Here is a 23988-nt window from a genome sequence, read left to right as displayed (position 1 = left end):
GGGACTTCCCCTTTCAGTGACCTGTAAATTCAATAGATGATACACTTTCTAAGATTTATACATCCAACAACGACCCACTGCTCTACATGTGTTACTAACAGCCTTAGATAGCAATTCTTTTGTTAGGTCAATTCTCTTTTGTACAATACCAGAAAATATGAATATCATTTAGTATACTTCGGTCTATATAAATGCAGAATATACCATGATGGTTTGATTTCGTCAAAAGATATAAGAGATCTGACAAATAGATTATCACTTCGAGATTGCAAGACACCCATTTATAACTTTGTACTTTTGCATACTAAACTTTCACAAAAAGATAAGTCATTAATTTTGATTAAATAAGAAGTTGTGGTTTGTTTTCTTGTGAGACACGTACCCAAATGAAGTGGACTTAAGCAGCTATATAAGTCACGGTATGGCCTTCAACAGTGAACAAAGGTAAAAGTATATTGTTTAATTCAACTAAATGTGAACATGAAAGAATTAAAGCAGACATATATATTTTATCTATACGTATACAAAAGAATATTTTGAGCCTCAAATCTAGCATATGTCTATTTTACAACTATTCCGAGTCTGGCGTGTCACTTTCACATCCTTTGAAGCCTTCATAAACACCATCTTGTGACGGAAATGCTTCCCTAATAATGTTAACATCACAAGCTGGAATAGTCACTCTGTTTCTCTTGCCAAGTGGTTGCCCTTTTCTGAACCAATAAACAAACTGACGATAAGCCATTAGTCGGCTTTGGCTGTGAGTTATCACGTCTGGAGCTTCCCTCTATGGCGCTTGTACCTCAAAAAACTTATATAGCTGGTTTCAAGAACAACCGGGTTCAGACAAACTGTTCTAAAATCGATATTGTCACTAATGCATTCACCCAATTCAATATTACCATCAAAGAGAGTAAATTCGTGGCAACAAAGACATTCCGTCAATAACGGCATAACTATTCATTTAGTACACGAACACCAATTTGTGTTAAACTGACGAGGGTTGCTAAGGATATCTTGATTTCGGAAACTTTCTGCAGCTTCCATTTCATGGAGCTCTTCTTCGGTATACTCTGGCTCTAGCGCATACCCAAATTGACCATACTCGTCAAAATATGCCTCTCTTGACGGAGTGCAACCACTGCTAGTACTATCATTTTTTTTTTTTTTTGTACTATCATTCTCCGAACAAGATATTTTTAGTTATGATTTTATGATTGATTTTTGGACCATATATACACTGTCCTATAAAAACAAGCACGCACAAATCATAAGAGAAAAATATGTGAGTAAAAGTTAATTGAATCATCAAAGTTAATATCCTTTGGTCTCGAATGTATGTTAACTAATTAATGTGTTTTATAGGCTAGCTCAAATCCTCATCCAAATAATATAATCTATATGTAATAATTCCTTCCTACCACACCGAGATTTAATGCCAAGCGGTAGACATATTTTAGGTACTAGTTAAGTAATTAAATGAACAATAGATAACAATAATTAATCATAAATGTGCAAAGATTTTTTTTTTTATTCGTGCATATTATATTCCGCTTCGGTAGAGTTATCTTCAGATAGTTTCAGATATTAATTAATACATGGCTTTCAAAAGTCTAAATGTAAGTGTTCTCGTACATTTTTTTGCCTAATAAAGACAATCAAAATGCTTTGGTAAAGCTATTTCTAATTTCTAAGTTCCCCTTTTTTATGAGACATAAATGAAGGACAAGAGGTGTATTTCATTCTGACACATGAATTAAGTTTCCCGTCTTTAACCGAAAATTGTTTATTTCTTAGTAAATTAATTTATTTGAATTCAAATAAATAATAGCAGCAAATATAATTAAATAATTCCACGACGATCTATTTTTATTTGTCACCAACTTGAATATGTAATTTAAATGTGTGTATTAAATGCTCCCTCGTTTTATAATCCACTGATCCGATTAGACAGTCACACCTGGCAATGTGTGCCTTAGAGGCGTGGTTAAATACCGAAGTGCAAATAACAATTTACCTTTCAACAAGCCATCTACGAGTACTGCCACAGAACCGTGAATACACACATCGTATAAACCTAGTCATAGCAGAGATAGTAAAAGGTCAATAAGAGTACACCAACATATTGTCTTTACAGATTATTGTACTTTAATTTGTTCACCTTATCAGTCCGAAAGTGCATTAATTAACAATAAATTTATAACTTTTTGTGTTGTCTAAAAAAACAATTCGAATATATACGTTTACCATAGAAAATGTATCTCATGAATGTGTACAATTGCACGTCTGTGTGTTTTATCTTCTTATTATCGGATGGTTATTAGATAAAACATAAATCATCGGCGCGCTTACGATTACGTTAAAATATGATTAAAAACCAAGACTTTTAATGATTGTTATTTAAATCCCGGCATGCAAAAACCAGGAGAAAACGTCACGACCTACAGGAAGTAGTTAATATTTTTTCATTAATTATTGAATTTCTCCTTTATTACTGCACATATAGCGATAAAACTTTGTGAATATATATATTATGTCATAATGAACATATTTAAACAGTAAGTAAAAAATCGCGAATTTTCCCTTTAAAGGAAGCAAACTAGATGAACAAATTGTGAAAAATTTCTTTAAAGGGCTATAACTCCATACGGATTCAATTGACAATTCTGGTCATATAAACTTATTTGTAGATCCTACTTTGCTGAAAGTTGTGCTGTTTACAGTTTATCTTTGTCATTAATAATATTCAAGATAATAACCAAAACTGCAAAATTTCCGTACAATTAACAATTAAGTGGCAGCAACCCAACAATGGGTTGTTAGATTCATCTGAAAATTTGCTCTTAAAAAGCTTTAGTGTTTGAGATATGAGCTACACACTGCATTTTACCCCTATGTTCTTATTTTACCCATGGCGGCCATGTTTTTTTACAAAATAGAAAATAGAACACAAACTTAATTCTAGATATCCTAAGGATCATTCAGTTTATAAGTTTTACTGGAATTGGTTAAGTAGTTTCAGTGGAAATGTTTCAAATATTTTACACCGGACAGACGACAACGGAAGCAAAGTGATGGCAAAATTCACAGTTCCTTTGAAACGGTGACCTAAAAAAACTACGTCCGTTCTATCAGAAATAAACTGAAAATAAAAAATAAAAAATTTGTACCATCGAGAGCGCTAACAAGGCAACTTTCCATAAATTTTAATATTTTTAAGGGTCATAACTCTTTTAAAAAAGTCAATTGTCCATGATTATAGAACTCATCCGAGATATTGTTGATATTAAGGTGGCTCACCCCAATAGTGACCCCCGGTAGATTTTTTTTATTTTCACATATTCTGTAGATTTTTTTATGCTGAATCCAAAAATGCAAAGAAAAAAGGGGGTCACCAGGCTCGTTTTCCCCTCAAATTGAAGCGAAATGTTCGATTTTGACCCTATTTCCAAACATGTCCACCCTTTCAACAATAACGGTTACATCAAATTCAAAGACTTTTAAAACCAAGTCAGTATGATTTTTATGTGAAAAAACATTAGAATTTGTAATGTAAACCTTTCCCTTGGTTGTTTTTGACTTAAAAATCCTTTTATTTTCAGATTAATGGTCTAAATTTTGCATTTTCTAATTTTAGTTTAAGGCAAAAAATATTGGTTTAATCGATTTTTCGTAAAATTTCCCCGGTAGAATTTTTTTAAAAACAGATATGTCAAAGCTATGAACTTTTCGAGCATTTTAAGGTAAAATAAAATGGGGGTCACCAGACTTTTAAAAAAGTTACGAGCTTTTGTTTGACCCCTCTACCCCATAAGGTCTGATTTCAATGCACTCCATTAATTACTTAATTGTGAATTTTTTATTGACGGCTTTAATAAAATAGTGTTTGTAATTATATAAATAAACGATGGCTGAATTTAAATGTGGTTATCGTATTACTGTTTGTTATCAAAAAGCGAAATTTCGATTATTTTGGTGAAATACGGTAATTTTGTCTGGCGCGAGTTGCTTCCCTCTAATTTGGCGCCATTATCGGACCAGAGGAATTTCAAGGTCGCCATTGCCGAGCAGCATACTACATTGATGAATACGGCCATGTACATGCATAACAGACATTGTGGCGAATATACAACGATGAAGGTAGAGTTATTACATAAGAAAACATAGATTTCGATATATAAGGCAGCCAAATGTTATCAGTATCACGAAAAATACAAACTTGGGGGTTGTCTCAAAATACCCGCTACTGTTAAAAATCACTGCGGCTGAAACCTTGCACGGGCTCAATTTCTGTTCCATGTTTAGTCGTTATAGCTGGTATCTTATTTATGTGTTTATTTTACCCTTTAAAGACAAGTTTTAAACATGTCTGGCCAGTTTTGAAAAATATCCGTGTTCAAACGGCCGAAGAGGAGGGGATGACATCTACTATGAAGCACCACAACTGTCGTGTTTCGCTACCGTTAGTGTCAATGAATTAGTCTTTTTAATCATCATTTGTAATATCTAATTTAGTAGCCAAGTTAGGGTCACATGTATGTGGGGTACCCCATAACTTCCCTCGGACAGTTTCTACTCCCAGCCCCAAATATATTTCCCTTCCCTTTTATCCTAAAATATTCTCCTCTTACTTCAATACTTCCATCTCCTTGCTCCAAGACAAAATAAAAATGACAAAATATATTACCAAGATACCCCTTTTTCTCTGATCCCTCAACCCCCTGTCTCCTTACCCCTGTCCACCCCCTCAATTAAGGTCATCTGACAAGGGGTTTGATTGACTTGTTTGTTTTCTTGAGAATATGATATAAAAGGCCTAATTTATTAATGATAAACCCTACAGTAGGTGGAAATACCTTTAATCGAACGATTCTTCTTGATCAACCACAATTTGTTTACCATTAACCCCCTCCCCCCCCAAAAAAAAAAAAAAAAAATTTAAAAAATCTGTAAGGTACACAAAAATTTCATAAGGTCTAGTAAGAGTGTTATCAGGGTTAAACATGTACCATAAGTATTTGTCACTTCAGATTTTTACTAAGCTGTTCATGTATATTGCATATAAAACTACATTTTTCAAAAAAAAATATTTTGGATTGATTTTAAGCAGAAATTAGTTAGATATACTGTTCCCAATTTTAAGCAACCTGGTACCAATAGCAAAATATTTTATGTGTTCTCAAAGGAATACAAAAACACATGCAAACGAACCCATTATCAAATAAATACATATTAATTTAGACCATTCTACTTCTTTTAAGGCCTCGTAGATAAAAAAATCCAACTATAAATGTCCTCAATTTTTTTTTTTAAGAAAAGTGTTTTTATATGAAATATATAGCAAAAAAAATGCAGGGGACAAATACTTTTGGCCAGGTACAAATGTACTGTGTATTTTGAGTTGAAAAAATCATTACTGTTTTGTGAATAGTATTTCTTTTAATAAATACAAAATTTGTGTATCCTATATTCCAAACAGGGTACAAGAAGCCTCAGCATGAGGACTGAGCTGCATTTCAGAATTGAAGGCAGCCGAACAGCAAGAAGTTTTTATTCAACCTATAGAAACAAAATTTCTATTTACACTTGTGCATGTAATTATATTTTGTTTGCTCATTATTGATCACCAAAAATTCTTCATTATTTTTACACCATAGCGGCAGGGGCATTTAGTTTAACCCTTGCGTTGTCAGTCTTATCAAACTTGCATGTATGTCCCGGTTTCTGTTCTCTAACTTCAGTTTGCCTCTACCAATGTTATGAAACTTATACACAATTAATGCATATATATGGTTATTACCAACAAACACACATGAAGTTTGAATTTTTGATGGGGTCGCTTTTACTTGAGTTATGCCCCTTTACAAATTAAAAAAATGCTGAATTTTTGTTCCTTTCTTTAACACAAGTTTGCTTCATCCAAATTTTTTGAAACTTATATGCAATGCTTACTACAACAACACTCAGATCAAGTACAAATTTGGGTGGTGTTACTCTTTTCATTCTTTATATGCAAGCGGCTGCTCATCTGTGTCCCATGGACACATTACCATTATAAACTAGTCTACATCTATATGCTTTTGAATGTCAATAATTTGTTGATTTTCTGACAGAATTACTCTGATATTTAATTTCAGGCTGCAAGTAAATTTGTACATGTACATGCAAATGGAAGGAGTGATCTTGGAATGTTTAACTTTACTTGGAAACTATTGGCCAAGTACTGACAGAAGTCTGAATTTCATGAGAAGCCAGTATCATATTCTAGTCTTGCAACCGGAAACTATGTGTACAGTGCTGAAACTTAAGAACAACATTCTACATGTATATGCAATATGTGTTGCCACAATCCATTTAAGGAGATAAGATCAACTATAAATTGGAACTACATGTACATGTATATGCTTTAGTGCTGTCAAAATCCTTAAAAAAATCCAATCAAAAGGACCTACTTCACCTGCCTGTCCCAATGATGAATACAGATCATTTATATATATCGAGTCTTATAAAAAACACTGAAGGGGAATAAAAATAATGAAAATATAGAGCTGATCAGCTAATTATTGTACATGTACATGATGTGTAAATGGCAACAATACTAACATACATAATAGTACATTGAAATTAACAATATTAATAAATGTTTTATAAATTTGATCTCATAGACATTAGAGGAATAAAATCAATCATGTTTCAAAAATTTGATTTAGTTGAGCCTTTTTTTTTACGCCTGTTTTACTGTCTGTCGTCAACATGTCAGACAGATACTCAAAAATGATAAATACTAAAAGGTACATGTAGTAGATAAACTATTTGAGTGCAATAATTTACAATTCTGTCTGGCAATTGTCATTGACCACATAATCATTTGTATGGTTCATTGGTCAACAGTAAGTCTTCTTTCAATATGATATATTGTAATCAATAGGTCATCTTCATGTATATTTGGTGTATGAAATGAATATTAAATGTATTATAACAAATTAAAATATCAAATAAGAGGATGTGATATGATTGTAAATGAGACACACGAGACCAAATAACACAGAAATGACTGATACATTTAGGTCACCATACGGACTTCAACAATGAGTAAAACCTATTCTGCATAGTTGGTTTTAAAGGCCTCAAATGACAAATGAACTCAAATGAGAAAACTAATGGGTGATTTATGTACAAATTAAAAACAAATATGTCTGTCTTGTAGGGTTTATCTGAACTTAACCTCATTTTCATGGATTTGTCTGTTTCTTGAATTCTAAATATGTTTCAAAATATTTGGTTAATGGGATGATTGTTACAGAGTGAGACATAGGATGCGGGCTCATTGGTTGATTATATTGCGAATAACTGAAGCCGGTCCCGATTTGGCAGTGAGTTCCCACATTGTCACTGGAGAAATAAAATAAGAAAAAAAATGCCGGTATAAGAACAAAATTTTGAATCATAATTTCCTGTCGATATGCACATCTACATAGTATGTCCTTATTATCTACAAAGTTTCATGAAGTTCTGTAGTGTGGTTTCAGAGGAGTTGCGATGACAAGCTGTTGCAGTAGTACATTAAAGTAAATAAGTTCAAAGGGGCGTAACTCCTAGAAAAAAAGGATCGTAATTTCCTGTTGATATGCACATATATTTACATAGTATGTCCTTATTATCTAAAAAGGTTTCATGAAATTTTGTTGGGCGGTTTGAGAGGAGTTGTGATGACAAGAAACAGGAAAGACTGACTGACTGACTGACAGACGGGTCAAAAACATTATAACCTGCGCAATTTCGTAGTGTGGGGTATAAACAATAGGAGGATGGGTATCATTGTTTATGAGGCAACTCTTCACCAGAGATTAATTTACATAGAAGATAACAATTATGTCCCCGTATGGACTTCAACAATTACCAAAAACCGATATACCACATAGTCAAACAAATAAAAGTCCCAGAAATTACGTTTTTTTTTATATATTTCACATAATGAAAATTTAATTTGTGCATACGGAATGGTCACTGGCAAATATTTCAAGCATTATACGGATTAGTATCAATTATGAAAGTTATGCAAAGTAAGAGGAGCTAGATATATGGACTGGCATAAGAAAATGAATGGACAATTATGCTTGGTCAAGTTGGTGCATGTAAAGGCAAAATTTCCCCTTTTTACCCTTCGAGGCTTCGTATGTATACACCCAGCTGCTTGAACACCCTGTATAATCAAGGGATCATCTGTCAGATTAGTCGCATTTCTATGTTAACCATACGATATGAAAATAAGCAGATGTGGTATGATGGCCAATGAAACAACTATCCACCAAAGTTCAAATTTAAAATTCAATATTATAAATAAAAACACCATCTCATTTTATCATCACGCATAGATCGATGATTAGTTATACATTTCTTTCCTACGGTAAGACCAAATCAGTGTTCACAAACAAAATTGTCATTCACATTTTTGCCGCAATGACATCACTCCACTATATTGTTTTTAATCAAGAACTTTCCTTATTAGCTTACCTTTTAAAAAAGCATGTCAAAAATTAAGATAGAAGTTAAAGTTGCCAATATCACCGGCTAAAATAGACGTGTTCCTGTGTACTGGGCGGAGTTTTTAAAGTGCAGTCCAAACTTTTCCTGAACCTAGTAGTAGTATAGTTTTTTTTTGTATATAAAGTCTTTAGTAGTGTTTGAGACTACCTGGCATGCTGCGGGTGTGTGTCCTAGCAAAATCCTGACATGGTGAAACCAAAATTTTTGCGGTCCTCCGCAAAGCATGCAGTATTGAGGAATTATATCAGACCGATATGTCGGAATACTAGGCCAGTCCCGGTTATTTAACATTGGTGGATCCAGAGGGGAGGGTTCCGGTGATTAGAACCCCCCTTTTAGACGATCAATGCTTTTGAATGGGGAAATATAGTTGAAACACCCCCTGTTTGTCCTGGGTTAGGAACCCCCTTTTAAAATGGCTAGATCCGCCCCGATTGATCAATTTTCATCTTCATGAAAAGGCGGAAAACAGCAAATTATTGAAATGTCGTTTTATTTCTGCAGGAAAAAAAAATAATCATTTCAGTGAAATAAGTTGTATGATCCATCACTAGTCTATTACAGAGACATATATTATAATAACACTTGCTCTGATTCAATTATTTTAGTTTTAATTTTGATGTTTCTTTTTTTTTTAATATGAACTCGGTTGACATATTGAAAGATACAACAGAAAATCGAAATCAACAAAATAACAATTCAGCAAAATAAGTAATAGAAAACTATCATAAAAATAGAAACATTGGCCTCGAGGATTTATTATATTAGATTATAGGTATTTAAATGAATGCAAAATATGGTACGAACGGACCCAAGGGGCGACCGTGTAAGATGAGAATGCGCTTTGGGAGCGAAGCGGCACTAAATACCGTCGACGTCATACATGTGATTGTCAGTATTTATATATTCTTTTTTTAAAATGTTATGCTTAAATCGTGTATATTTCTCTCCTATTAGACTCTTATGCAAAAAAGGAAGAAAGCACTCTGAATTTCTGACCGTTCGTATTTCCTGTTTTGCAACACTTGTTTACATCGTCAAGGGTGCTTTCATACACGCCCGCGTTCCAAGGTCGTCAAAGCTATTTTGAGAAGACCCCTCAAAGCGACCGTTTCCAAGGCACTCGTCGTAAGAAACATGCGTTAAAATATGCGCATTGTTAAAGGGCCGAGCCACCTTAATCTAGTGTATAAGTTTTATTAAAAATCTGGCAAGAATTGTACCTGTGGGAGCGTTAAAGGGGCTATTTTCCATAAATTTATTATTTTCAAGGGTTATAAATGTTTTTATTAAAGTCGATTGACCACCAATATCTAACTTGTTCGAGATATTGCTTATAATAACCTAAAGTATTAGTTTCTTAAAAATCTGACATAATTTGTACATGTGCGAGCGCTGCAAGGACAGCCAGATGGACACAAGGACGGATGGCAATCAAAATTTTAAGCAGACCATGTTTAAACGAAAAAAATTAAGTTCTAATTTCGATTTTTATTAATTGAAAATTTTTTGGTCGCATATTGGTATCACGTTGGCGTCGTCGTCGTCCGAAGACATTTGGTTTTCGCACTCTAACTTTAGTAAAAGTAAATTGAAATCTATGAAATTTAAACACATGGTTTATGACCATAAAAGAAAGGTTGACATTGATTCTTGGTGTTTTGGTCCCAACAGTTTAGGAATTAGGGGCAAAAAAGGGCCCAAATAAGCATTTTTCTTGGTTTTCGCACAATAACTTTAGTATAAGTAAAAAGAAATCTATAAAATTTTAACATAAGGTCTCTATGACCACAAAAGGAAGGTTGGGATTGATTTTGGGAGTTTTAGTCCCAACAGTTTAGGAATTAGGGGCCAAAAACAGGTCCCAAATAAGCATTTTTCTTGGTTTTTGCATAATAACTTAAGCATAAGTTATTAGAAATCTATGAAATTTTAACACAAGGTTTATAACCACAAAAGAAAGGTTTGGATTGATTTTGGGAGTTTTGGTCCCAACGAATTAGGGGCCAAAAGGGTCCAAAATTAAACTTTGTTTGATTTCATCAAAAAAATAATTATTGGGGTTCTTTGATATGCCAAATCTAACCGTGTATTCAGATTCTTAATTTTTGGTCCTGTTTTCAAATTGGTCTACATTAAGATCAAAAGGGTCCAAAATTAAACTTAGCTTGATTTTAACAAAAAAAGAATTCTTGGGGTTCTTTGATATGCTGAATCTAAACATGGTCATAGATTTTTGATTATGGGCCCAGTTTTCAAGTTGGTCCAAATCGGGGTCCAAAATTATTATGTTAAGTATTGTGCAATACCTCTGCGGTCGTATAAAGCTGCGCCCTGCGGAGCATCTGGTTTATTTATAAAAATACTATTTTTGATATAACAAAAATAAAAAAATAAAATATTTTTTTTGTCTTAAATCAGTGGTGTTGATAAGATAATAACACTCTGTAAAGATTAGACAAATGGGACAGTTTTAATCTTGGTACAGTGTTTCCAATTTCATTATCTATGGAAAATACATTGCCTTGCATCGTTTCTTTTGTGGACTAGTATACTATTGCACAGAGTCAGATTATGTACACATAATGGCTGTTACTATTTACCTCCCATGTAAATCGACATGTATCGAAACCTTTATGCAAACACTTATTTGTCACTATGTCGATTTAACTGTGCTAAAATTGAAATTGAAGAAGAACTACAGAACCTTTCTTTTTATTCTAATATATAATAATCTAACTTATCTAAAAGATTTGAAATAAATGCGGAATGTGTCCATTGGACACAGATGATGCTCCCGCTTCCATATCATAAAAGTCATAAACGGACATGACTGAAGACACTTACCAATTGTGTACTAACTTTTATGGTGATAAGAATTGTGTAAAAGTTTCGTAACATTTGGTTGAGGCAAACTAAAGAAAGAAATACAAAACAAAAAATTCAGCAACTTTTTCCCTCTATAAAGAGGCATTGCATAGAACAGTAAAAGTTACACCACCAAAATTCAAAGTTGATCTGCATTTGGTGGTTTTAAGCATTGTGTATAATTTTAATAACATCTGATAAAGACAAACTAAAGTTAGAGAACAGAAACGGAAATTCAGCAATATTTCTATTTGTAAAGGGGCATAACTCTTGGACGGTTTAAGTGACACCACCAAACTTAGTCTTGTTTTATGGTAATAAGCAATGTGATTAGGTTTCATAACATTTGGTTGAGGCAAACTAAAGATAGAGAACAGAAACCAACGTTGGGACATACTGACGGACGGACAAGGGTTAACCTTAATGCCCCCTCCGCCACTGCGGGGGCATAAAAATATGTAAATATAACAATTGATTAAATTAGGCAAAATTCAAGAATGGCCATTGCACATGGTTGTCATAAAGGTTTGAGAATCAAAACAGTATACAATAGTTCGGACCAGCAAATTTTCCTCAGGGCCACAAGGATAATATTTTTGAGAACCATAAAAAACGCGATTATTCTGCGGTATACAAATAATAATTCAGTTAGGTTTAAAAAAAAAATAATAGACAAGCTGTCCTTTTCCACCATATACAATAGAAACATTGATAAATTCTTGCACAATTAATGTAGATCGTTGGTATATATTTCCTCAGATAGAACATGAAGAATTTGTATGCCCCCACTGTAGCAAAGGGGCTATTAAGTTGTACCCTTGTCTGTAAGTACGTCCGTTCCAGAGTTATACCCTTATAGAAATGGAAAAAAAATGTTGACTTTTTTGTTTCCGTTCTCTAACTTAAGTTTGCCACAACCAAATGTTTTGAAACTTATACACAATGCTTATTTCCATAAAATTCAAAACAGTTAGAATGTTATTGGTGTAACAGGTACTGTCAATAAGTTATGCCCCTTTAAAAATGGAAAAAATGCTGAATTTTCCGTTTCCGTTCTCTTTTTTTCGTCTGTCTGACATAGTTCATCTTACCCTGACCTCATTTTCTTAGAACATTGATAATGTTAAGTTAATATGATACTTGTATTAAAATCTTTACATAACACTTACAGAGTTTCAAAAGTAATTCAATTATAAATAAAACCAACCAGACATTTCAGGGTGAGTCTTCTTGTTTAGCAGATCTTAGTCTAGGGTTAAAGTTTTTAAAGCATCAATCTGTTTCAAAAACCAACAATGAGTTGCATTAAATTGTTACTGTAACTTCTTTATAGCCATTTTGAAAGAGAAAGTATCCTAAGCTATTTTTTTTTTAAATGTTCAGTAAGATTTGTTTTATAGATAATCATGTTATGCTCATTGTTGAAGGATATACGGTGATCTGTGATTGTTTATTTCTATGTCTTTGCTCTCTCTGGTTGAGAGTTAATTGTCTCATTGACAATTACAACACATCCTCTTATCTTTATACATAGACTTACTAGTAATTAAGTTTTGGATTCAACTTTATTCTTTTTCACTGACAGCATCAGTCTTAGACACGACAACGGGTTATGCGTATTACCATTTTTTTTAAACTTCTGAAAAATCTTACATACATGTATAAGATTGAAGGGAGGGGGTACATATGCTGCCCTCAACTTTAGAAGTTGTGTTATGCTTAAATTCTTAAAATACTTAGTTCACAAGTAAACACAATGAGATACCACATTTCTTTCAACAAATTTTATAATTTTGAAAAAAAAAAAAAAAAAATCGAAAAAAGGGGGGTGCACCATACCCAGAGTGATGATTTTTCATTTGTACAAGTATATCTTCATTTATCATATATTCTCCTTTAAAATTAACAAATGTGTGTCAGAATTGCACATATAAATGGAATGTTTTAGCTTTTTAAGTTCAAAATTTTTGATTATTCATCTGATTGTTAATCTGAATTTTGGTGAAAATTGACAATTTTTGACTAAATTTTTTTTTTTAAAGAAAAAAAAAAACACACGACTTTCTTTTTATTTTCTGAATATATAGAATGTGGTCTTTCAAAATTTGTCAATGACATGTCATGGTATTGTTGGTCTTGGGAGATAAACAGATTTAAAATTTTAAAGTTTTTGAAATTTTTCATTTTCGAATTTTAACACATTTTTAAATGGTTGCTATGGAAACAAACTATTTAGTAAATTCAAAATTTTAACGTTTTTATATAGTTTGGGGTTTTGTTTGTCAATACTGTAAATATACATATCCTTTGTATTGATTAACTTTATTTCTATGGGACTTTAAATTCCCTTATTTTATATTTTCAAAAAGGGTCTTTTTTCACATATTCAGGCAAAATGTTGATTTGATGGTTACCATGGCAACGGGCATAATACAGGGAAAATAAAGACAGAATTTTGACCATCTACCAAAGTTCTTATGATATAGGGCAAAAAAAATTACTTCTGTGACATGTCATGAATCACCTTCTGCATGATTTTTACAAAGACCGGTACTTAAGAATAAACAAGCACACAACAATACGCACATTAAAATACAGTTAAAAAAGGGACGAATATTATGTTAGATAACTATGTATTTTTAAGATATAGGAAATACACATATGAATTTTTGAAATACTCAGGCTTTCCTACCTCAGGATTAGATTACCTTACCTGTATTTTGGCAATTTTTAGGAAAAAAGCCCTCAAAGCTCTTCAAGTTCGTACTTAATTTGTCTTTTCTAACTTTTTTGGATTTGAGCGTCAGTGATGATTCTTTTGCTGCCGAAACACGCGTCTGGTGTCAGTATAAAATTTAATCATGGTATTTATAATCAGTCAATTTACAACCACTTGGTTGATTCCACTGCTAGAGGAGTTGTTTTCCCCTTAGGCTATCACTAGCCCAGTAGTCACTCTTGTGCTGACATGAGTTATAGTTGATATGGTCATATTTATAAATTATCTGTTTACAAAACATAAGAATTTTTTTCTACCTCCGAAATAGTTTACCTTAGCTGTATTTTGCAAATCTTTTAGGAATTTGATACCTCAATGCTCTTCAACTTCGTACTCTATTTGGCCTTTTTAACTTTTTTTTGGATTTGAGCGTCACTGGTGAGTCTTTTGTAGACGGAGCGCTCGTATGGCGTACATGAAATATCTTATACTGGTTTCTATGATGAGTTAATTTATTTATTTCATGTGAATAACAACGCTCAATACAAGCTCTAGTGCAATGCATTGTTCAAATCCATATCATATCTAAGATTTTGTGTTTTTAAGGATGTTTGCTACTATTTTAGTCGGTTTGTCTATTTTTCGTTTATTCTGAATCATTTAGTTTTATTCATTCAGTGCCAGCTTAATATTATCTGTTTACCCTTCCGGAGCACATGAGATCACCCCTAGTTTTTGATGGGGTTCGTGTTGCTTAGTCTTTAGTTTTCCAAACTTCACGCTATGCCATTTTGTTCTTTTTATAGTTGTATAACATATAGCTAAAATTTCATAAAATCAATGTTATTTTTTTCGGTTTAAAAGTAAAACAAACAGGTTCAAGTTACAAAATGTTCAAACAAATGAAGAGGAAATCATTACACACTAAATTTTAAATTGATTATATTTCAAAAACAAGGACACGTACCTGTAATAGTATGTTATTTAGTTTTGTTATTCTTGTAATGTCAGTATCTAACCATTCATATGTATTTTGCGTTGAAATTGTTAATTTGCCAATGTCACCAATTCATTTGAAAATCAAAAAGTTTGCTTAAACAATGAAAATTAAGGATTACACAACTCAAAATAGAAAAATTAGAGATGGATTAAGAAACTTGTTCATGTTGTTATTTTAATTTTAGATTTTGACTTATTATGATATCGAGTTGTCTTCCTTTCAACTTAAAATAAATCGAATTGATGTATGGATTCTGCTTTGTTTCATAACAGCGAATGGCCAACGTATCTACAAACGGGGATTGCGTATTCTCTGTACGCAATATAGAGTATGTACTTTCATAAAATTAATAAAACTTTGTTGACTATATAAAATGCATCTATCTCGTCGACTCATATCCAAGTATAGAAACAGATACAGATAGGTTCCTAATATCTCGAACTAAATCTTAATATTGCCAATGAGTGAGGATGAGAACACACCAACCATTAGCATCACAACATTACAGCTAAGCCTATAAATGAGTAGATATTCAAAATTAAAAAAATATTGCAGAGCTAGCATATCCACTTTCATAAGGATTGTTTATTACATGGATGCTTTTGAACGAATAGTTCCAATTGATGAAGTTTTTTAACTCATCTCTTCGAAAATGTTACGGACACAATAACGAGTTAGCTGACAATTTTTGAATATTTGCATCATGGAAAATGACACATATCTTATAATTGTGCTAACCACAACTCCTTCATTTTTTTCAAAACGTGACTTATCAAAAAAGAGCTATCACCAGTTTTGGAATGTTGTGATCAATACGACGGGTACCACATTTCGCGCAAAATGTGCTGACCGTAGCGGGTGAAAGTGTTTGTGTGGGGCTCTCATTATTGTCATGGTAACCTTTATGTCTTTGAGGGTTGCTCATTTCATTTAATGGATATATATCAAAGTAATAATTAGCACAGCTTATTATGTATCTATTCTATAATTTCATTTAAAGGAGCACTAACGGCCAAACTCATGTACATCGATTTGACTCAAATTTTCATATTCGATTAATTTTGTTAATCATTTATCTAAATGGAGTCGATAATATGTATCTTCGTTTCGTGTGTATTTAAGTTTGGACGCTATCTAATTAACTACCAAGTCGACTTCCGAAGACCTCGAATGATCATTTAAGCTATATAAAATAAATAATAATAAAAGAGGGACGAAAGATGCCAGAGGGACAATCAAACTCATAAATAAAAAATAAACTGACAACGCCGTGGCTAAAAATGAAAAAGGAAAACAGACAAACAATATTACACATGACACAACATAGAAATCTACAGAATAAAAAACAAGAACCCCACTTAAAACTAGGGGTGGTCTCAGGTGCACCGAAAGGATAAGCAGATCCTGCTCCATATTTGGAACCCGACGTGTTGCTTATGTGATTACAAATCCGATTAATAGACTAAATCGGTAGGTCAAGTTCATGAAAGGGAGAGAATTGTAGGTATGACGTAAGGAACATATCCGATATCATTTGTGAAACGGTTATTCCATAATATTCTAAATGTTCTAAGCTAATTTTGACAAAATTTATCTATAATGGCTGCTAAAAGCGAATCATCATTTCACTATCTGACATTAATGGTTGAACATAAAGAAATATTTTACGTTTTCTGTATATCTTGAAGCTATTGCTAGCGTCTCGTTGAAAATTGACATAGACATAGATACAGCGAACTTGTGCATTTGGATTTTTCTATGTCTGTTTAATTTCATTTTAAAGATTAAGAAAATATGTTAATCATCGTCTTTACCTGTATAAGAATGAGTTATTGTGGATCGAATCATTCAAACGATTTAGCTTTGTTTCAATGTTGATGTTCCAGACCATATGAGTATTTTAACCGTACACATACTGTCTGCCTAATATAAGGAATTGGTCAAGTTCATTAGATCAATGTGTTTTACAGATCAACATAACTTAAATCTCAAATTAATATAAAACTGAAATTAAAATAAAAAATTGAATCCATTACAATTAATTTTTGACAAAATGTCACGCTTATTTAATCAGGTAATCTCCTGTATTTAGCATGTTAGTAATATGCATAATTTGAAATTTGCTCACTGAAATTATGGTCATCTGAAGTAATAAAATATAATGTGGGAACAAGAGCTTTTTGAATATTTAGGCACTTAAGCAAATGCAGAAAACATGCATGAACAAAACATGTAAATGTAACTTTTTTTTTATTAATTCATAAAAATAAAAGATTTTGATAAATGATTGTCTATTTAACCTATATGATCCAAAGACATGTATGGTCCCGCTCGCAGTACAAGACCGTAGATTGACAATATGTTCTTTAAAAAAAAGAACAATTCATGCGTTATTAATCTCTAGCTATTACATGTATATTGAATTGAAGTTCACATGAATACGGATTCAATGAGGTCAAATTTACACTTGCAAGTGAATAATTCATCTTCAATGCTGTAGGCTAATTTTGACAAAATTGAACTATAATAGCTGCTAAAAGTGAATCATCATTTCACTTTTTGACATTAATGGTTGAACGTAAAGAGTTGTTTTTTTGTATATCTTGAAGCTATTTCTAGCGCTTAGTTGAAGATTTTTCATATGACATGCAAGTTGTTGAAATCATAAAATTAATGCTTTATACATACGTAGGCTATATATAAATTTGACATGTTTAATAAAAAGTTTTTGCTTCCTCAATCGTCAGATGACAGGTTTTTTTTCTACCTTTGATAGATTAATTTTTAATGTTTATGAGCTTTAAAAATAAAACCATTGAAAAAAAGAAACCTAAAACATTTGTATTCATTTAAATGGGTTGAAATGTATATCTTAGGACAAGATTTTTCTTTATATTTAATTAATAATGATATCAAATGTTTACGAGCCTTTTGCGTTACACAAACATATTAAATGTATAGAATTGCGTTACGTATACAAAGGTATATTTGTCAAATTTGAAGAGCATTGAGGATCCAAAGTTCCAAAAAGTTGTGCCAAATACGGCTTAGGTAATCTATGCCTGGGATAAGAAAATCCTTAGTTTTTCAAAAAATTTTCAAAGTTTGTTTACAGGAAATTTATAAAAATGCCCACATTATTGATATTTATGTCAACACCGAAATGTTGACTATTTTATCTATGTGAAACTCATAGATAAAATATACAGACAACGCCATTACCAAAAAAGAAAAAAAAATACATACAAACAAATACTAATACACACAACACAACATAGAACACTAGAAACTAAGCAACACAAAAACTCACTCTAACCTAAGACAGTGGTGTTACATAAGTACAAACTATACAAATCAGATCATCACATAGGAAAAACTCGGAGTTGAAGTAGATCTCCATGTTTGTTAATAAACTGTATGAGAAAACTTATTATTTAAACAATCTTTTAAAGCAATTCGTTCAGAACACACTATATTAGACATCTTTTAAACAATTATAAAAGGCATAATCTTTACGACATATTTCGAATTGATAAATTAAGAATTGCTTCTGATGACTTGGAATAACTGATATAAATAGTTTTGAAATACACACAACCCGGTATATGGTGAAAAAGATAAACATTCATCGATTCATTGTCTCGCGATGCCAATTATAGACTATGTGTATTGAATTTATTTTTGACGTAAACAAATTCAAAACATCTAACCGATATTACCTTTTTCAAAGTTTTACATAAATTTGTAAAGAAAATCAAAGGAATTTTGCAACAACATCATAGGTTTAGGCATGATCGTATTATATTCGTGTAATCAAAATAATACTTGCTGATAGCAATAAATTTTGAAAACCATTTATAACGAATATATTGCAGGATTTATAAATACACGTATGATAAGGTTTTAAACAGGTATCTTGTTCATTTATTTAATGTCTCGTGATGCACAAGACAAAAAAAACCAATTGAATTTCGAATTATATAAATTTAAAGACACGTTCAAACTTATAGAATTTAAACAATCAAATGGTTACGTGCGTACATGCGAAAAAATGAACGGTGGTATTTTCGACGTAAACAAACTTAAGGAAGCTCACCGATTTTACACTTCTCATATTCTAACCAACTAGATTATTCCTTGCAGGTGTTTAGCATTGTCAAATTTCAAATACTAATTTACAAAAAATATAATTTCAATAAGTTTGTATCATGGTATCTTTAAATGATATTAATAAGAAAGACTTTTTTCAAAGAATGGAAAAGTAATTAACCAACTTTGCAGTGTTAACATGCAGGTGCTCTTAGTTATCGATATTTGTCTGATATGGTGTAACATGTCAAACAATAACATTCATTTTAAATATTGCTTTGAAATTCGGGTTTATTACTGAATATATATATTTTTTTAATTTTAAAGTTTAGGAACTCGGTTTTGATGAAACAAAGACACATTCTAAGGCAATGCAGTAAAATACAATGAAGCATCACAATGAATAATCAATTTAAGAGTTTATGTTTCTGATATCACTGATAAGATAAGTTCTGCTGCAATAAAAGACAGTTTGCGAGACTATCATTAATTGTAGCTTGCAAATAAATTAGATGGGTCCATTACGTAAAGATATTTGTTTAATTCTATATTTATTTGATCAACAAATGCTTTTAAGGTCTACATCTTTATTTCATTGTTAATAATATTTTAGAGGAGTTATTCCTAAAAAATAGTTTCTAATCGATTATGAGAGGTTTAAATATTATTATTTTTTATTATTATCTCGAAGTATCAAAATTAAAATATTTGTTTAGCAAGAAACCCTATATAAACGGAATTAAAATAAAACACAACACGTAATAGTATGATGACTTGCAAATAGTCCAAGGTCTTTTTTCTTTAAACTTATTTATTTTCTGTCTTGGCATGCATATGATAAAGTTACAAAGTTAAGACTGTACGCCGATTTTGAAATTGAAACACTTATAACCGAATATTAAATTATTTGCGTACATGTTGTCCAGTGTTGATAATCTTCTTTAATGTGCTAAATCAATGTAACACTGCAACACATTTGTATTAAAATGTCAATATTTATCCTTATATCAAACTTAATTAGTAAGATGTTGTTAAACGTATATAGCTAAATGTTTATTATGGGGACAACAAGTTTTTCAAGATTACCAGTAAGTGACCTGATAATTATAAAGATAACGAGATAATAGTAAGCATATTACCTTAAATAATAAATTTATTACACAAAAAAAGTTTTATTTCTGAGGATGATTATTATCAATTTTTCACACGAATTTATACAAAAGCCTTTATTCTTATGATTATTTTGTTATAGATATATATTTTGTGTATAGTTTCACTAATAATATCATCAGCTTCATTTGTGAAATTAAAACGTAAAATTATTTGACTGATATATCAAAAATGTAAACTATTTACGTAGGTTTTGATGATAAGCAAATCTAGCTCTAATTCGTGGAATTTTGATTTGTCCTTTTAACCGGTAGCTTAGATATTAATAGATCTAAATAGAAGATTTCTAATAAACTCTGTATATACATATATACATATATATAACATGACCTGGTTTGTACTTTTTGGTGTTAATATCACAAACGTACAACATTAAAGGTGAAGGACAAGGTCTTAACTATGACGAACTCACATCATTTTTGTATACATTAAGTTATTTCTGGATGTTGATATGATTATATGTTTTCAATGGAAGTGACAGCGTTAATTACACCCTACCATTTATTGCACATGTATTGGATTCCATCTTATTTTTACCGATCGAAACAAAATCCTAACAAATGTTTTTACATGCAATTTAAAGTAACACTTTGTCCCAGTTAATCTCCATATAGTGAAAGAAAAGAAAAAAAGACGTCTTATATTTTGTTTGATTTAAACAGTGTAACATAATACACTGCTAAAACAGTTAAAAACTTTCTTTAATAAAGGAGGGCATTATTTATATCCGAGCTTTTTTAGTTTTACGTTCTGGGTGGTATAAAATCATACTGTGATACATTATAGATGCGTCTCTCGTATTGGGGTTTATATCATATTTATACGAAGTGAACATAACAACACAAACGTATTTCTTTTCATACAGAAAAGGGAACATTGTAATAATATTACAAAGTATAAATCAACTACATGTATCCTCAGAATATAAATCAGCTATCAGATGTTTAATCAAAAAGTATGAGACGAAATAACTGTCACAATAACAGAACCACATTATGAAAGGATTATCAATTTTGTACATGTTTGTATGTGAAGGCAACCAGTCTTGAACTGAAGTTTGCTTTTATGCGTATTTGCATTTAAATGTTCTGTGTGTCTTATCTAGATATATCAAGAACGAAATGACCTCTTCTGTATTGATACACATCATAAATACCAATCGTTTGTGTCATCTTTAATATGAAACTGACGCATTCTTTCAATGGTTCATACGTTTTGACAGAAAACGAGCTTAACTCATTGTCCCTGCCTAAGAAGGACAATATTTTCAGATTTGAAAACTCAAACTACATTTTGTCATCGATAACGACAATTTACAATATGTGAATCGTTTCTTTAGCCATGTTAGCGGGTTATTAGTTATTTCATGAAACATGTCGACAGCTACCCGAATGCATGCCGTTTTTTTAACAATTTGAATACATATTTCTTTTATTACTTTTACTTTTAAAATATTTGTTTTAGATGGGATCCATCTTCAATTTTTGTAAATGTCATACAAATGGTATAAACAAGTGTCATTGATGTATCTAACGTTAACGTAAAGTGTGTTTGACGTACTTTATTGTATGCACGGCATTTCTTATTTGTTTTGGAACTTTTTGATCGATGCCAAAGCTGAAAAATATTTTCTCCTCAGGATATAACCACCCAAATAATCACAATTTTTTGTTGATACAAAATATAGAAAATAAAAATTGTACGATGATGAATAATTAAAGACTAACTTTATTCTGGCTCAATTATTGATTGTCTCAGCTGCATTCAGCAAAACTTGTTGTAAATCCAGATTGTTTTAAACTTTGTTAATATTTGGCGTTTCATTTGGTTTGATTCGATTGTTACTGGTGGGTCTTGTTAAGACAAAATATACTTCTGTCGATTAATTTTATAAGCCTGGTGTCTTAATCAGTTTATCTCTTTCAAGGACGAACGGTATAGTGAACCACGAACATGTAAATAAAGCTTAGTATCAGGAAGATTGAAGAAAGCATCAGAAAAAAGTTAACATTAACAAAACAAGTTTTTTGACAAATAAAAGGATTTGGATCATAACGTATTCATTTTGTCTTCACATATTCTTGAATTTGTGTCAATCAGTTTATCATGGTAACAATGCTTTCAAAAATATCAAAGTTGTCTGTTCTATCACATGACATTTTAAAGAATTTCCCTTCGTAAGATTAAGACCGAATCACATTGAATTCTGTTAAAAAAGGGTGAACTGTCTACATGATCTACATCGAACTGTCTATTAAACTTAATTTTATGGAAATTCAATTTCATATTTTTTCCAAGTAATTCGGCCATATATAGATTTAACTGTTACAGCACTGTGAGACAACTAGCTTGAATAATGTCCTTTCTTTACTCTGTTATGAAGGTTCAATTAACAAAAATACATGTAAGAAATAGAAAAAGGTTATAGTTTAAAAATTGTACAATGTCATGCAGTTATTGCGTGATGTTTTTTTTCTTTTCTAAAGGTATTCTAAAATCCAGCTGGTAGTATTGCTAAAATAAATAAATTGTTCAGCAAATATGATGTAGCCTGGATAGCCAGTAGAAAGATAAATATTACAATACAGTAATTTGAAATGACTGATCGCCATAAATGATAAAGGGAGATACATTCAAATTATTAAGTCAAAAATCAGCTGAAAACACCAATGCAAAATAAGATGAGAATATGCATGTGTTCAGGTAAATACCACTGAACTACTCATGACTTTCGACAGGCACAAACATGATATGGCGGGGTTGAATATGTTTGTGAGCCCAACCCTACCCCTAAAATGAGACAGTGATGTTTGAGCACACCATAACAACAAACTATATAAAAATAGCAGAAAAGGGTAATTTTAAGGCAGAGAATCATTTGATAAACTCATTCCGAACGTGGCAGGGTATTTTTACATCCTCTTTATAACAATATAGACACAATGAACATATCTGATAGTACTCTCAGTTAGTGACAGCTAGTTCGAAACCAATAATTACTAGGAAAAACATCTATCTTAGAGTAAAACATCAACTAGTACACATTCAAAATCATATATTCTAGAATAAACACATCATTAAACAATGTAAAAAGATAAAAGAAATTTCCCTGTGCAATGTGAACAAATAAGTATCGACATGTTGCTGTACGTTAAACGTGCATATAATGGAATGACCATTCAACTCGGATCGTATCTATAAAGAAAATATGTGGTATGATTACCAATGAAAGAACTGTCCACAAGAGACCAAAATGACACAGACATTTACAATTATAGGTCACCGTACGGCCTTCAACAATGAGCAAAGCCTATACCGCATAGTCAGCTATAAAACCGGTCTCAGTTTACATGATTTACAACATCTTCAAATAAAATAGGATAACACCACTTAACACTTTTGGTTTATTAAGTTCCTTATAAGCAACAACTCTATAAACAAAATTATAGGAAAAAATGAGCCTGGATTGTTACAACCTGGCAATGGAAATCTCTCTTATTCAACAATCAAATGGTTACGTGCGTAGATGCGGAAAATGAACGGTGGTATTTTCGAGGTAAACAAACTAAAGACAGCTCACCAATTTAACACTTCT

At 31.6% G+C, this 23988-nt stretch overlaps 1 long non-coding RNA gene across 1 annotated transcript; it reads left to right on the top strand.

Annotated features, from left to right (window-relative positions):
- Positions 1-3286: 3286 nt before the first annotated feature.
- On the top strand, positions 3287-6702 carry LOC143059823 (uncharacterized). Its single transcript, XR_012973622.1, has 2 exons — positions 3287-4140; positions 6138-6702. It is a non-coding gene; the product is annotated as an uncharacterized LOC143059823 (long non-coding RNA).
- The last annotated feature ends 17286 nt before the right edge of the window (positions 6703-23988 follow it).

The sequence above is a fragment of the Mytilus galloprovincialis genome, chromosome 14 (genome assembly GCF_965363235.1).
Source record: "Mytilus galloprovincialis chromosome 14, xbMytGall1.hap1.1, whole genome shotgun sequence".
NCBI classification, from domain to species: Eukaryota; Metazoa; Mollusca; class Bivalvia; order Mytilida; family Mytilidae; genus Mytilus; species Mytilus galloprovincialis.
The sequence above is the reverse complement of the archived record's forward strand: the minus strand, read 5'-3'. Positions and strand labels throughout refer to the sequence as shown.